A 17,230-nucleotide genomic window follows, 5' to 3' on the forward strand; every position below is an offset into this window, starting at 1 on the left:
AGCTGGTCAAGTTATCAGAGCACTAGAGACTAAAGATATGAACCCTTTGTACACTCAAACTAAAATATATTAGAAGCTTGTCACAGTTTTTGCGTTTGTCAGTACGTGTCTTCCCTGATGCCAATGTGTGAGTTCAAGTATGTGGTCAGCGTAAAGGGCTCTGGATGTTCAGCTGTCGTGGGTGGATCACTGGAGGTCTGTCTGGTGGACCTTTCTGCTTTCCCAGAGGAAAAGTTGTGACTGACTCTCAGCCAGAGAGGTGGTGCTACCAGCCACCACAGGGACACCCCTGCACCCTTTGCAGAGGTACAGCTCTATGTCTCTCGCCTTTTCCTGGGACCCCTTCTACCAACAAAAAGCAAGCAGACACCAGCTTCCTCCAGATCCCAGCTGTCAGGTGCAGCCTGCCTCCAATGCCTTCTAGACAGAAGCAGCAGCCTGATCCCTTCTCCAGGCCACACTCCAAGGAGGAGTAAAGAACTTTAATCTCAGCAGTTTCCTGACACATGAAGAAGCCTGCATTGCATTTTTCTAGCTCTGGGACCTTCCTGTTAACAGCAAAAGGCATGCTCATTCTCCAAATCCTACCAAGCAATGTGCCTACAGTTTGATACCAAACTAGTGCACTGCAGAAACAACTGGAACCTGGTGACAAAATCCACACTGTCAGCTTGTGAGAGGGTGAACAAATATACAGAAATGAAATGTGTTCTTTCTGAGATTTTCCTAAGTGTTTCACTGTAAAGACAGGTGTGCCTTAATTTGTGGTGTTTAGTATGCAGTGGAAATGGAACATAGGGCTTGATGTAGTGCTGCTGATGTAAAAAACGAGACTATGACATCATAGTCAAAGAACCTGCAGTGCAGTTATAACTCCAGAATTGAATGGGCATTTATGAGTTCAAGCATTTGCACGCTAGGAAGAAAAAGTGCTACATCTGAACATCAGAAAAGGTGATAGAATTTGTGCTGGCTCTTTTGGCTTTAGCATAAGGAGTTGAAATCTTCCTCTGTTTCTGAAATGGTTTTGGTTGACAGCAGACATTCATTTCAAGTAGGTTAGCCATTATGGGATTGTATATTGTGCATTTTGCTCAATTTTTAAAACATTGAGGGGTTTTTTTTCAGTTTTGTTTTTGTTTTTGTAATTAACATCAGCCTTTAAACCTAATTAATCAGGGAAGTGTGCCAGCAATTCAGTTTTCTTCCTCAGTTTTTGCTGCTGAGAGAAAACTGTGCCAAAGTGCCTGCCATATTATAGAATGTTTTGATGAAAACTTTATATTAGTGTAAGTTTATTGTTAATTGGTGATTACTTGGTTTAATGCTAAATACAGAGGCAATATTGTAACTGATAACTACATACAAATTTAGCTTTAAAATCCCACCCTGAATCCCTAGTAAAAAAAGCCCAAAATTAAGAACTCTGATTATGTTAAACTTACCCTGTGGACAGTGCAGAGTAGTCTTTGCAGAGGACGGTTTATCTTGTTCATAAATAGATATATAATATAGATAAGTCTGCTCTGGCTTAGCTAGTCCAGCTATCCATTGAGATGATAAAAACTTGCTAGGTTGAGTCTCATACTGGGTTTCCTATATTGCAGTTGGTCTAGAAAATGCAAAAAACCACACCCCATTTTGTGCTCATGGATTCTTTTAAGATTCTAGGGATGCGTGTATTTTATGGTCAGAATCTTGCTTAAATATTTTTGTTGTTTCCCTTGTCCTTGAAGTTGTGTGTTTTATTTAGTAAAGATGGGGTTTCTGAAGGATTCCCCTTTTTACCAAATGAAGTTCTAAACTGCAACATGAAAGTGCCTTGAAAACATACATTAAATCAATAAACTTTTTGTTTATAATCCATGAACTTAATGTTTTTGTGCTTTCTTTAAAGACCTGTGAAGTGCAGAGACACTAGAGAATCCCATTGTCAGTAACAGCATTCTTCTAAGTTTTCTAAAGTTGTATTTTTTAAATTTCTCATGTACTGGGGTGGCTGCTGTGCTGCGCCAGGTGCAACTCTGTGTGTGTCTGGAAAAGGAGAGACATCTCATTGTGCATCTAATCTAGCCATGGACTTGCAGGAATGTAACATCAAAATAAATGCATGGATTTGAATTTGCTCTGACAGGACTGCACTGGGTTTCAAAAATATTTTCTGTTATTTAACTGCACCTGATTTTAAAATATTAAGTTCTTAAATACATTAATGTCAATATATTAGTGCTGTTTCTTCTTTGATTTTCATCTTGATCAAAAGTACCCCCTTACTCCAGCCTCACACTAAATGCACTGTTCAACCTGGATTTTTTCCTCAGTCAGAACTTAGCTGGTTTGTAGTTGTTCCTGTAAACTGAGGTAAGGAACTTCCTCTTGAGACATCGGAAATGCTGGTGGCCTTTGGGGAGCAGCTTCCCATGCACCATGAAATCTGTCAGCAGTAGTGAGTTGTATCCTGCTCCTACACTTCAGAAAGTACTGGGTTGTAAAAAGGAGAAAATAGGACTGAAATGGTGAGAAACCCTTCACATTTTCCTTTTATTAAAATATGGGTGAAGGCCAGCTACAACTTTTGCTGCAGTAGCCTTTGCTACCTTCTACAATTCCAAATTCAGCAAAGCCTACTTACGTGGCCTCCAATCTGCTTTACACCACTTTTTTCAAGTCAGTTCAATCCTTGTGATGCTATGCTGAAGTACATTCTGTGAATATTTTTAAACAGGCTGAAAATAATTGTCCTGGCATATTCAGTGGAAACTGTATTAATTTATCTTCACTCATTTCAAGCTAAATAATTCCTGCCAGAGCTTGCATATCCCAAATGCAGTCCCAGAACAAAATGTTCTTTCATTGCAACTGGTGAAATCTATATTTTCACATCTGTTTGCAGAGAGATTCTGCATGGTGAAATGCTTACTTTACGTGATCATTTCCTCATTTTCAGTCTTGCTGCTTGGTTATTTCTGTGGGAATGCTTTATACATACTGGTAGGCACTGCTAGACATGAAGTTACTTGCAGACTGAGGTTTTAGCTGCAGAACATTTGCTTGGCTTCACAGTGAGAGGGACATTAGTTTACATAAACTTGTTGGGGAAAAACAAAGGAGGAGCAAATTGAGCATTGGGATGAGAGTGTCAGAACTCCTTGCAAGAACACAGGCAATAGATCAGGATAAGTTTATGCAATGTAAACCGTGTGACTGATCACAGTGATCTGCTCTGGCTCATACACTTTATCTTGCATAGGTACAAGATGTGGTGCATGAAAGCACATTGGTGAGGAAATTCTCGAGAGACTGAAAAATGAGTAATCAACAGCTTGCATTTCATATACAAGTATAGACATTCAAGTACATATCAATGAAATTGAATCTCTAAGGGAGAGGCCTGTAGGAAGTTGTTTTGAGACATGCAAAGCCCCTGGGAAGCTGCTTTGCTGGCAGTGAGTGCTGAGGAAGGGTTTGGTTGGAGAGGCAGGGAGAGATAGGAGGATTACAGAGGCAAGCTTTCTGGGATTAGATGGGGTTTCTGAAAATGGGAAGGTCATTTGGAAGCAGACCCATGGGTTTGAAAGACAGAGGTCATGTGCTGCACTGTTCCTTAGGCAAGCAGGCTATGACCTGTCACACTGCTTGGGAAGAGAAAGTGTCAAGGTCAGTTTTACTCCTACTAGAAGGAAGAGTCCTTAGGGGTGGGGTGTTAGAAGCTCAGTTTGCCTTTTCTTTTGTTTCCCTCTGCAGCTGACAAGACCTATTATTTCTATTAGAAATAAATAATCTATGGCATGGACATTTTGAATTTTGACTTAAGACTTCTTTCAAGAAGTCCAGTTGTGGAGTTCATCAGATCTGGTCACTAAAATCCTTCTTTAAATAACCACCACCCAGACTGACCAAATTAACTTTCTTAGGGTGTAATTCAGATGTTAGGTGTCTTGGCATGAATGTTATCTTAAAAATAGAGTTGCAGTGTTCCTAGTGTCTTGGTCAAAGTGCAGAAAGGAACAGGGTGAACTTGCTTTGGATTTTGACTGATTGTATTAATTGGAAGTAATTAATGGTAAATCTAGCAATCAGCAGATACTGAAAGGTGTTTGTAAGTAAGGCAACATAGGTCTTGATTTTGAGCACTGCGCTAACAACTACAGACAAAAATAGACCTGAGCTTAATCCTTGAAAGAAATGAATGCATCTGGAGAGCTGATCTCATTTACACATGGTTGCACAAAATACTGTTGAATAGCAGCACTAGGATAAGATTAGACCAGGTGTAGAAGTAAGCAGAAATAGGATTAATCAACTAGAACAAACTGCCTTCTTCATTGACTGTCTGAGTGAGACATTGACTGTCTCACTCAATCTGTATTAGCCATTTAAAGTCCCATATGCTTCTAAGAATGCTGCAATATTATCAATGAGTTCCCATCTTCCTTCTTGAAATCACCTTGTTTCTGGTTGCAGCACTTAGGTTATATTAGTCTTCCCTATGGAGCTTATTTCTGGGATCCAGAGACATCTTGGTTCTGAGCATGGGATCTGCCCTCAGACGACAAGTACTTTGTGTGTGCCATCCAAGAGCAAGGAGAAAGGTAATGGTCACCCTTATCTCTGTAATGGCCTACTCTAATCTACACCCACAATTTAAACTTAAAGGCACTTTAAACCCATTCCCATTTCTTTGGTTATCCAAAAAGCCTGAAAAGTTGCAAAAGGGTGGGTTCACGGTGCCTCTTTGAGACTCCACAGCTCAGGAAGCAGCAGCTTATTCCTCAACACTGAGCCCAGCTTGCGCTGTGCTTGGCACACCGTGGGCATTTAGCAGCCTGTTTCATGTCTCACTAGGCTGCTGCACAGAGGGTGAGATCCTTCACTGCCCAGCCTCTCTGCACTCCTCCTGCTGTCAGAGGGAGGTCCTCTCCTGCATCTTTGTGCAGCTGCAGGAGGAGTTGCTCTCAGGAGCTGTCAGACACTGGAGCCCTGATCTAGTTTCACAGATGCCCTACTGCCACCCTACTGGGAAGCTCTCAGGCTGGCAGCTGCGAGCAGCAGTACTTGGCTGAGAAAAACATAAGTACGTGTTCTGCTTTAGAGTTTGAACTTCCTTTAAAAAAATCCGAAACAAAAAAACCTCTAATTTTTTAAAAACACAAACACAGAAGAAGAATATATAGGCACATATATAAATTGGACCCTCTGTGAAATGCTGGAATTGTAAACAGTGAATCTCCTCCCAGGCCCTAGTTACAGTCTGTATGGATGTACATACTGAATGCAGTTTTGCCCATTACCTCAGTGACACTTTAAGTCATTCTCCACTGTGGGTACTCTCATTTTCTTTAACAAGTCTGACTGCCTAGGAATTCACTTGTCTCTGTTAAGGAACAGTTAGGTGGTTTAATTGCTCATTGGCCACAAGTCACCAATACATGTTTATTTTATGGGAAAGTTCAATGAGAAGATGTTCCTGTGCATAGATTTTTGAACAGAAAGTTTCTGATACTTCAAATGTTAGAAAGTCCTTGTAGTCCAGACATCTTGGAACTGATAAGTGTATTTCAAGGAATAGCATGGCTGCTGTTGGCAGCTTGTCCAACTTTTATTGCTTTGGAAAAAAACATACCAACCCAGTGCTGCACATAGGTAACTGTAGAATTATTTGAAATAACCAGCAAAATTTATTTTGTCTTCACACTCTTTTCTGGTATGCAAGACATGGATCTGTTTATTTCTTAGCTATTAATATAATAAAATAAAGCAAAAATTATGTAGCCAGTTGTTTGTTCAGCCAATGCAGAGTCCATGAGACTGAGTGCCTTTCTTTAGAAAGTGCAGAGCAGCTGTAACTGGAAATGTATTTGGATGCCTGTGGGTAAATCATCCAACTGGTTATACTGACACTTAAGAAATAACAAAGGTGGATCCAGCAAGTATCTCAAAAAGATGTTTTATTTTCTTGTTCACAATTTCCATAGGGGAATTAAAGTTGTTGTTTTCCTATTAGGAGATATTTATATTTACAAAGTATTTCACTGAGCTCAATTTTTTGTCCCATGCTAGAATAGATGACACAAGTGACTAATATCTTCCGCACAAGCATGTGATACGGAAAGAGGGATATGCCTGACTCAAAGTCTCTGCAAACTGCCTTTGAAGATTCTACAGACACAGGAAATGGCATGACCTCTCTTGCTTGTAGGGCAGAAAAGTGGGACTCCTACATTCTTTGAAAATAAAATGGATGCTGGAAACATGGATAGTTACACAGCAAATCTGTAACCTCTCTGGTTGGAAGTGACTGTGTCATTTTGTTCCTTCAAACATGACTTGAGGGATCTCGCACAGGAGTGTAATGGGAGCAAGCACTGTTGGCACTAGGGTGTTACTCAACCTGTGAAATCTCGTGGGTTGGCCAAAGCCACTGATAAAAAGGAAAACATGAGGTGAGTTCTTTCACTCTGAGGTTAAAGAGCAACAAGGACCTGGAATTACCATACCTGCATATTGATGACATACACCAGCATTCAACAAACCTTCAACACTCCCATAGGAGCCCTGACAGTGCCTGGTTTCACTGGAAGATGCTGAAATCAGAATGGCCTTTCTTTGGGCTTGCCTTGGATTTACACTCTGCTGTGTTGGCGTGGAGAGCCTGGGCTGGCAGTTCAGGGTCTCAAGTGATCCAGCTCTATCCTACATCTTACCACTATGTTTGCAAATCCCATATGCTCTAAAAAGCCTTGGTGTGGTGAGGTAAGGATGGTGATTGGGGCATTCATGTAATATTGGGGAAATCCAGATTTAAACCTTCTGTCCCTGACTGAGAAAATGTCCCATTCAACTCGCAGAGGAGAGTCCCAGCCTGTGATCCATAGAGGTTCTTTGCAAAAGTACCGAAGGAGCAAGAGGACACTCAGTCATGTTGGGTGCTCTCGAGAGAACCAGGGTCAAGACTTCAGTAAGTCAAGTGAATGTTATTCTTTTTCCATTACTATGTGCAAAAAGCAAGAGAAAATATGTTTTGCTGTGAAGGATCCTCCAGGGCCTTCTGGGGAGAACTGCTGAGCTGGCTTACCTATTACCTGAGTCACTGACTGGTGACTGCTGGTACTCCATGGTGGATGCATGCCCACAGCTGGGAACCAACCTGTCTTACATGACACAGACTTTGCTCCCTTTTTTTGGCAAAGGCAGCTCCAGGCCCATATCAGTAGCTTCTGTGAAAAGATTTTTCAGATATCTAATGGTCTGTGTCTAACATGCTATCTTGCTGCTCTAATTTATAATTTTATTTGCTATTTTTTTTTTAAAGCCACTGACTCACAACATGTTTTTGTCTAAGTATTCAGGTATTATGCAACAAAGGCATTGCATACATTTTCTTCTCCAGCCAACTACCTCTAGATGTTAATACCAAGGGTTTTTCTTTTCCGATTGTTTTACCACTTCTTTTTTTGCTGTTATTTTCAGTTCTCACATAAATGGTCCCATGGAAATCATATCATCACACTTTCCTGCAGCCCCAGGCAAAGCAAATTTTCTGACATCTTACTGCCACACAGCAGTTACCTGACAGATATATTTTCCCCATTGCTTTTGCAACAATGCTTACTTGGTTTTTAAGTTTTGATGGGTTATATTCAACCATGTCTTCTTTGTCTTGACAGATTGTTTTCCAATTGCTGTTCCATCTTCTACTATTTTCTCTAACATCCGATAAATGGGCCTAGCTGTCAGCAGATGTGATTTCACCATGGTAGAGTCTCTTTCTCAGATGAGTACAACATAAAATCACACTCATAGACCCCTGCTGTTTTGGAACCACCTTTCCAAGAGGTTATTTTGACTTGCTTGTAAAAATGCAGGAGCCTTCACAGAACACTGACCAAATTTGCTGCAGAATGAACTATTATTAAATGCTGCTTTTTGAGTGTGGGAATAATAACATAAGGGTGCAGAATCCCTTGTGATATTCTATCAGGTTTCTCAGGTCAGTGTATTTCAAAACCTGGTTCTGTACTTATCTGAGAGCAATACAAAGAGCTACACATATCTAAGCTATGAAAAAGTTAGCGGCAATATTGGCACAAAGAAGGGCCTCTCATCAGGTGTAGATAAAAATGACTTTTTATAGGAAGCAGATATAAAATTTAATCAGCTCAAGTATTTAATTCTGCACTGTAATCTTTTACATATAGTAAGGATGGTGTGAGGTGATGGCTATGCATTGGGAAAAGCTGGCATAACAGGTGTGCTTGTATAGCACTATCATCTATTCATTGAGTTTTCTGGATTTAATGGAACTTCCCAGTGTCTTGTATGTGCTGGTACTCATTATAGTGAAATAATTAACTAAAGCCACTGATGATCTGGTACTGAGTCCAAAATTTATCAGTGATTTTCCCTTTTTCTCATTAACAAGGTGGTAATTTCTTTAATGTTAATTGGTGGAAGGTGAGGAGCAGCAAGATGAAGAGCTTCCTGTAGTTGTGTGTTTTATAGACCCTGGTTCTGGACTTCCTCAGATTCACCTTCAACTCTTTCCCCCCAGTATTACACAGCAAATGTTCAGTGTTGCCTGCTGCTGATCCAGAGCTACATATGTGGGCTCTGCAGAGGGATCTGCACAGGCTGGATCATGGCTGAGGCCAATGGAGTGAGGTTCAACAAGGCCCAGTGCTGGATCCTGCCCTTGGGTCACAACAACCCCAGGCAGTGCCACAGGCTGGGACAGAGTGGCTGGAAAGGACCTGGGGGTGCTGGTGCCAGCAGCTGAACATGAGCCAGGGTGTGCCCAGGGGGCCAAGAAGGCCAATGGCATCCTGGCCTGGATCAGCAATGGTGTGGGCAGCAGGAGCAGGGCAGGGATTGTCCCCCTGTCCTGGGCACTGCTGAGGCCACACCTCGAGTGCTGTGTCCAGCTCTGGGCCCTGAGTGCAAGAAAGGCACTGAGGGGCTGGAGTGAGTGCAGAGAAGGGCAATGGAGCTGGGGCAGGGTCTGGAGCACCAGTGCTGTGAGGAGCAGCTGAGGGGGCTGGGGGTGTTTATCCTGCAGAAAAGGAGGCTCAGGGTGACCTTGTCACTCCCTACAGCTGCCCTAATAGGAGGTTGTACCCAGGTGGGGGTTGACCTCATGCGCCAGGCAACCAGTGGCAGGATGAGAGGACATAACCTCAATCTATGCCAGGGGAATTTCTTGAACATCAAGAAAAATTTCTTCATGGAAATGGTTGTTAAACATTGGAATGGAGTGTCCAGGAATGTGGTGGAATCATCGTCCTTGGATGTTTTCAACAAATGACTGGATGTGGCACTTAGTACTACTGTCTAGTTGCCAAGGTGCAATCAGTCAAAGGTATGCTTGGATATTTTTTCCAGCCTTAATAATTCTGTGATTTTGTGATTCTATGTCTTGACAAACCGTTCAAAATGTGCCTACACGCTGGCCAGATGGCTGCTGCTTCTTCAAATAGACACATCGAGTTGGATCTGTCTTTGACTCACCATGAGATACTAAACTGGGCTTCTTTCCTCTTTTAGGCTGCTAATTTTCCAATGAACTTGTAATAACGTAGCATCTTTGAGAGTGTTGCACCTCTCTCAAACTTGGCTCAAGTTGGATGTTGCACTGAAGTTGTAGCTGGGAGGCAGACAGGCAGATGGCATGGTTGTACAGGGGTGGTTGTATGGTAAAATAAGCTAGAAAGGAAGAAATAAAATTCAGAGTTCAGTGAATTTTATGGTATTTCAAATATAGAAAGACTGAAATGTGAAACAGCTACACAGAAAGAACAGAGTAGCATGATATTTTTGTTACTTTTGTTATTTTTTGTTCAATTTGATAATTGAAGAGTGAGGAATTTCATTTTAAGGCATGTTCTGGTATTATCAAACTGTTATTACACACTGCTACAGTTTTCCCTCCCTTTCTTCTTCTTGTAGTACTCCTAGTTATTTGGTTGTGTTTTTTTTCTCCCTCTTCTGACTCAATTTTTTCTTTTCTCTGCTTTGATTGCAAGAAAAGTGGACTTTGGAAAAACCTTCAAGTGTATTCACACATAACCATATCTGAGGAACAAGAAAAAAAAAAAGACAAAATGGAGTTTTTCCTCTCCTTAGAAATCAGTGACACTCTACAGGACCTGCATATGGATGAAGGTGACAGTGGAAAACCTGATCAGTTTAACCTGATCTGCAGCACAGTGTTTTAGATCAAAGAGGATAATCCTTGGCTCTAGTAGCTTAAGAAAAAAATATTATCTCCATGCAGCACTGATGGGAGCAAAATGAAACAGATTTTTTGATGCTGATGTCCATGTTTGCAAAGGTAATTGAAATAGGAAAGGAACCTAAACTGGAGTGTTATAGTAAGGAGAGATATATTTGAGGAAATCAAATTTCTCCCTCTTATGAGAAGATTAATAAGTTATAAATATTTTGCTTTACAAGAAAATGACCAAGATCTGTCTTGATGATGGCTTGTGGTAGGTTAACAAGTAATCAAGGTAACAAAAAAGGCAAAGTGAATAGAAAACATTTCTGGTGTACAGCTTAAGTATTGCAAAAATATGCAGAGGAACATCATTTTACTGTGGTTTATTTGAAAGTCTTCAAATTAAGCCTTCAGATTCAGCCTTTCTTAAATGTGAAGACCCAGAGACAGACATAAAGTCTGAAAAGTTATGAACTCAAGGACCGAGTAAAGTGTTGTCAAGCTGAAGTGCTGTGCTGAAAGATTGAAGTAAAAAGGAATGCCAGCAAAGAAGCAGAGATCTACTGGCCTCATCTTCTCAAGGAGGGGGGGAAATGAATGGCTGGCCTATCCTGATGCCTGAGAACATCCTCATGGACACAGCACATGAATCCTCCCCTTGCTCGCCTCTGCTTTCTCCCATCCCAACAATCTCCAGTTCCTGGGTCCAGTGGGGGTAGGTGCTGCCTGCCTGAGCACATGGACTTCTGCAGTGGTGGGATGATCATTTCACATTTTGCTATGAGAAACAGGCTGGTGTTGAAGGTTTTCCTAAAATAACAGAGATGTTATATACCTCTTTGAATCAGTCTATGGTATAAATATTCTGCCAGGCATTTTGGAGTCTAATCAAAGCCCCCTTATATTTTGGTCCCAGTGCACTCAGTCTCTGTCAGAGCTGATGATTTTCTCAAGGACTAGTGAAGTTTTGGGTTGGGAAGGAAGTTAAAGGCTTAGAAGAAAAGAGCAAAGCTGGAAGGGTTGCCTTGTACTTCCTTAGGCTTTTGTTAACTACTCCTCTTATTTGGAAGAGTTAAGTAACCATCTGGCTGCTGCTGAGTGCCTGTGCAAAGCCCAGCAAAGACCTTTTCACTGTGCTCCCTGAGCACAGCAGCTCTCCTGCTGACCAATGCAGAGAGCTTTAGGTAATTCCTCATGTTTAAACAGAAGAAATCACTATTCCTTTTCAAAAGGAAATGATAACATGAAAATGAACCTATCTACCTCAATGAGTAAGGCAAGGAAGTGTCTATGATATTGAAGAAAAATATTCTACATGTTTTGTCCTGCATTTTCACACTATGTATACAGCTTCCATTCTTGGAAAAATGAAGAAAAGATGTTTCTCACTCTGTTAAATTCCTAAATTCCTGCTCTTTCGTGTCCTTAATGAAATAAGGACAGTAGTCTGAATGGGCATCCAAAGGACAGGTATCTGTATCAGCGGAGATTACCAAAATAATTGATGAAGAGGCCAGAATCTCTGGGGATATGCAGGGTAAGTAACCTTTCCTTAATGAACGTTTTTAGACTGTTAAACTGTGTAAGGTTTTTGGTTGGGATTGTGGTTTTTGGCTTTGTTTTTTCTCAGACAAAACTATGAAACACTCTGATCCAAGTTTTTGGTATTTCCATGTTTCTAGTCATAGGATGGCTTAGGCTGAAAGGGGCCTTAAAGTTTCCTAATTCCACTGCCCCTGCCATAGGCTGGGACACTTTTCACTAGACCCAGCTGCTCAGAGCCCCACATGGTGGGTGCTGTATCCCTGTCCTGAGCATCATAACCAGGAAATAAATGTTTGTGTTAAATTAAATGATTGAAAATACAAATAAATCCAAGATGATTTATTTTTAGAATTATAATAGCTAAACTGTTAGGGTGAAAACAATGAACATTATTTCATTACAAAAAAACCCCAAATAAATATACTATTAATTGCAGCTCAAGAAGTAAATGACATGAGCCTTTCATATTATAAAAATATGTGGTATCTTGTAAAGATGATATATCAGCAAAATAAATAAAATCAGGTTTCAGAACATTTTTTAAACATTTAAATTGCAAATCGACAACAAAAAATATTTTGAGCAAGAGCAGATTTGTAGTGGGTTTTCTACCACTGAGTGGAATTTAAATTAGATTAAATAATTCAGTAGTTTTATGCTTTTTAAGGCCATTAGATGATGATACCATCCCAGCAGAAAACTGTTTGCCAATCAATTTGAAAGACTCCTAATGGGTTGTTTTAAAATGTACTAAATTATTTGGGTTGCATTTGTAATGGCAAGAACTATATATTCAAAGGAGAGTATTTATATATTTGGGGAATTATAGCAGGTGTAAGTACCTTAATTTTTCTAATAACTTGAAAATATTTTGAGTGTGACTTTTAGCTTTCAAAGGTTAAAGGCAGACAAGCTTTTCCCTCTCAGCTTCACAATGAATAAAGAATGACACATACTTGTGGTTAGTTCTGCCTAAGATCTCTCTTTCATTACCCAGAATTTACTGCTGGTCACTCACTTTGCAGGAAAACGTAAGTTTTTGTTTCATTTTGACTTTCTTCAGTTATAGTTGATAGACTTGTGATGTCCTAAACAAAAAGCACATTTTGTATTCTTGTATTGATTAGAAGAGCAGAGGATTCGAGGATTCAAACTTACCACCAGGCAGGAACATTAAGGCAACAGTTAAAATCTTGTCTATATGATTCTCGTATTTCAGTTCAATTATTTCCACAATTTTTACATCATGTGCAAAATGTGTAAATCTGTGATTTATCTGTGACGACTTGCGCTGAATAGGAGGAAGCAGATAATGAGAGGTAGCTAAATAATGCCTATCAAGATTTTAGAAATCCTGCCTTCTCATGATTCACACTGATTTAGTCAATGTCTTTAGCTGAAGCTCGTCAGTATGGAGACAATTTGCACACATCTTCAGTGCCTAAAAATGAAGATCATCAGAAAACAATGGCTAAATGAACACCTACACCTTATGTTTTCTTTGTCCCCAAAAAAATTTCTTAACTCTGAATGATAATCATCATCTTCACTGACTTGGCACAATGATTTACATATTAAAGTTTTTAAAAGAATTTTTTAATGTTTATTTTGATTAAAAATATTCAGCTGTATTTCAATCTCAGAAAAGGAGGAGAGCGTGGGAAGTGAATTGCCACTAAGAGGAGAATACAGGAGTGGGAGATCTGAAAGTGGTCTGAAAGCCAAGGTCCCTGCAGGGACTGAGCAGCAGTCTGGGGTGCCAAGAGAGGGGACCCCCTCCTCTCCCAGCACAGGGGGAATAGCCCCCCTGTCATACAACAAGGGCATGAGGTCCCACACCTGCTCCTGTCTTTTTCCATCCTTCTCCTTGCCTTGCTCATCCTGCTCAAACCACAGGGCTAACTCTGCCCTTTTCCTGCTTGCTTTATGCCATAGAGTCCTTGCCTACAATTTTAACTCCCTTTAGTTGCATTTAACTGGCTCAATCTTCTGTATATCCAGATACTGCTACTTCCACTGGTGACTCTTTCAGTGAGTGGTGGAGTAGTGCTGTAGTCTGATTGGCCTCTCATTGTCCAGAATTTTCAATGCTGAGAGAATTCCTGAATACAGGATTAATGTCTCCTCAAGGGCATTAAAAGTACAATAATGATGCAGCTGGAGGCAGAGATATCCACATGTGTCTGAATCTGTCCTAGTGCCAGTTCTTAACTGTTCCCCTCCCTTGCAATGGATCTGTTCATAGGATACAACCGTGCTACAGGCTCAACATGTTCTTTTTCATGTGTTTGTGGAAAATGTTATTTTATTTTGTGTGCTGACAACAATAAAGCATCTTTCATGACTATTGTGAGGTCTTTCAAAGCAAAACAAAAAAAAGTGGTGGTACTAATGTGCATAAAACTTGTGTGACTTTGCTTGCAATGTGTCTAAGATGGAGAATGACTGAGATTCAGGTTTTCTTAGTAACTCCACTCTGTCAACATTTCCTTGTTGCAATAGTCACGGGTTTCTCTTTCACTGAAACATGACGAGTTGAGCAATTGGGCTCTTGCTGGGCAGTCTGGAAAGATGATGCTACAAACTACTCTAAATCCACTATTGCAGATTCCCTCTGTCCTCTGCTCCCACAGTGCTTTGTTTTCCCTTTGTTCCATGGGCACCTATGCTTTCCAATTTATTTTTCACTGGTCTGATGAAGAAACAAAAAATGAAAGAGAAATAGAGAGGGGAAAAAAGTACAGTAATTGTCCCAGTGCTTTAATAACAAGGCAGCCTCAAAGTGCATAAAGAATGAGGTAGTCCTTATCTATTATTATTTTTAAGTTATTTTTCTATAGGACTCTTTCTGACTTAGAAGGATGATACACCGATTAAAGATGACTGTCTGCATGATATTCACTTCTTCTGAAACTTTTACTCTTTTGCTTTATTCTGATATAACAAGTTTGCAGAGCTGTTGCTGCAATTATATCCGAAGAGCAAAACTGAGAAAAAAAGCAGCCAGTTTTTATGAGTGGTTATTTTCATATGTGGTCTGTTCATAAAAATACCAGCAATAAAACTTCTATTGGCTTCTTTGGACTGGTTCCTATTGCTGGTATTTGTTCTCTCTTCCCATCCAGGAAAACTTTAAGAATTTCATTCCAAAAGCACAAGAACTTGTCACTGCATTTTTTTTTTTTTTTTTTTTTTTTTTTTTTCCCCTTCCTTTCAAAGACAAGTTCCATTTTCCTATGTTAGCTGTCCAGAAGTTATCAGTTCCGCTGGAAGCTACTCATGGAGAGACACATCTCACATCATCAGGCACAGAAGGAAGATGGAAAAATTTTATTTAACCCAAGGTTAAGCCAGGAGTCTTGCAAACAGCAAGGCATTGCTGTTTTGGGTTTTAACCCAAAAATGCTGTGCATGCTCTGGGGCAGATTTAGGCACCATAGTATGATCTCTAGATACCAGCTGCTGTAATAATAAAATCCAAAGATCACAATTAGTGAATCTTTGAAGTAAGAGTTCCATTTGTTGATTGCATCTATGCTTGTATATCAATCATAACAGATTTTTAATGGCACTGAGGCCAATCCTCTTGGAATTCTGAGCTCATGGCTTGTTAACCCCACTTACATTTCTAAACATGATGGCTACAACTGGAAATTACCACATCTAGGAGGTTTTGGGAGCCTATGTGTGTTTTTGGACCAAAACTGAGGGTGATCCTAATGATCCAACACCATTGAGTGTCACTACCTAGGCAAATCCCACAGCAATTCCTTAGCACTGCCCTACTTAGCATGACTGTATTCCCTGAGCTTCAGTGCAGTGCTAACACCCAGCACACAGTGGTGCAGCTTGTGGCAGCACATGTTACATCACTTGTTTGGGCAATGTTTCAGTTCCTGGACCTTATGTTGAAAGAAGTACATAAGCCCCAAAATACTAAGCCTCTAAGAAAGAGAGATTTTTCTCCTGGAAAAAACCTTTTTCACTGGAAGACTCCACTGCAGGAGATGACAGCACAGCAGTGAGGTACAGCAGTGCCCTTTGCCTTGCAGCTGTACATTCCACTGTTCTGGCAGTGTCATGTGAAAAATAGCCCCAACTTCTGTGAGACTGCAAAGTGTCCAGAAAGATTTCCACATATAAAATCAATCTGGGACACGATTCATCATCAAAAAGTGTAAAGACTGTTTACACCAGCAAAACATAGTGACAAAAAATACGTGTGTTCATATGTATTGTTTGGCTTCCTGATTCTCTTTGCACTGAACTGTTCTTCAGAACTTTTGTACTTGTTGTTTGTGAAACAGACCATTAGTAGGCAGGTATGCTCTAGAGGATGTTGTATGTGAAGGAAACAGGAGAGAAATGAGTGATCAGAGAGATTTTCATGACCTCAGCATTGAGGAAGACAAGAAGTGGCTTACACCCTGTTTGTGAAAAGTGTGACATCTGAGGGGAAACTGAGTCCTGTGAAACTACTTGTTTTTATGGAAAAAAGAAAAAACAGCTGACTGAAAACAAACAGGAATTTAAGATTATGACTACAGACATTCAGTATCTGACACAAAGTGCTGAGTGAGTTTGAAAAGATTTCTTTGCCAGCAAACAGGAACTGTTAACTAGTGTACCAGCTAAGTTCTGATGTATTTTTAAAAGAAATGTCAAAATCCTTGGGGTTTGTCTCCTGAGAGAAAGGTCTGATCCTATGATTACCCATCCCAAGTGTTGCTGAGACTACCTACCCTAAATTCAATTTTTCAGCAACGTGCTGAGAAATTTAGTGCTGAGCACTTTAACCTGGCAAACTGAGTATTAAAAACTGGGTTTTTTACAGTAATTTTGCTCAGCTGGAAGAGAATAGACAGAGTGACTCGTGAAAGAAACAAGGAAAGCCTGATCTTTTAGTTACACACAACTGAACTGAATGACCTAGTACATCTCTACTATGATCTAACAGTCCTGCTTCTACAAATGAGGACCCACATTAAAAAGAAGAACTGAAGACAGTGCTTCACTTCCTAGGGAATTCAGATTATTTCACCTCAGTGGAAGGAACCTGATTCATACACATTCAGTTCCTGATTCCATACTGGCTACTCTGCCCTTAATTGTGGTAAGAATTTTAAAAGTATGTTTTAAATATTCAGAACTAGTTTTGCAGATGATCACATCATTTTCATGTGATTGTGAGCCTAGGAGAGGTATCTGGACAGCCTGATTCAATGATTTAGTTATTTAATGGAGGTGGATGAATTATTAATTCTGAGTAATTAATCTGACCAACGTGGAAATTTCTCTGCGTAGAAATAATACATTCAAACAAATATTGTTACTGTTATTGTTATTGCAATTGTTAATAATGCCTTCCCTTTTAAAAATGCTTAGAATTTTGCCTTACATACATTAAATATTTCAAAATGTGTGAAAAAAGATCTTTTATATCAGATTGACTGCCTAAATTGATTTTTCTTC

Source organism: Oenanthe melanoleuca, chromosome Z (genome assembly GCF_029582105.1).
Source record: "Oenanthe melanoleuca isolate GR-GAL-2019-014 chromosome Z, OMel1.0, whole genome shotgun sequence".
In the NCBI taxonomy this organism is placed as follows: Eukaryota; Metazoa; Chordata; class Aves; order Passeriformes; family Muscicapidae; genus Oenanthe; species Oenanthe melanoleuca.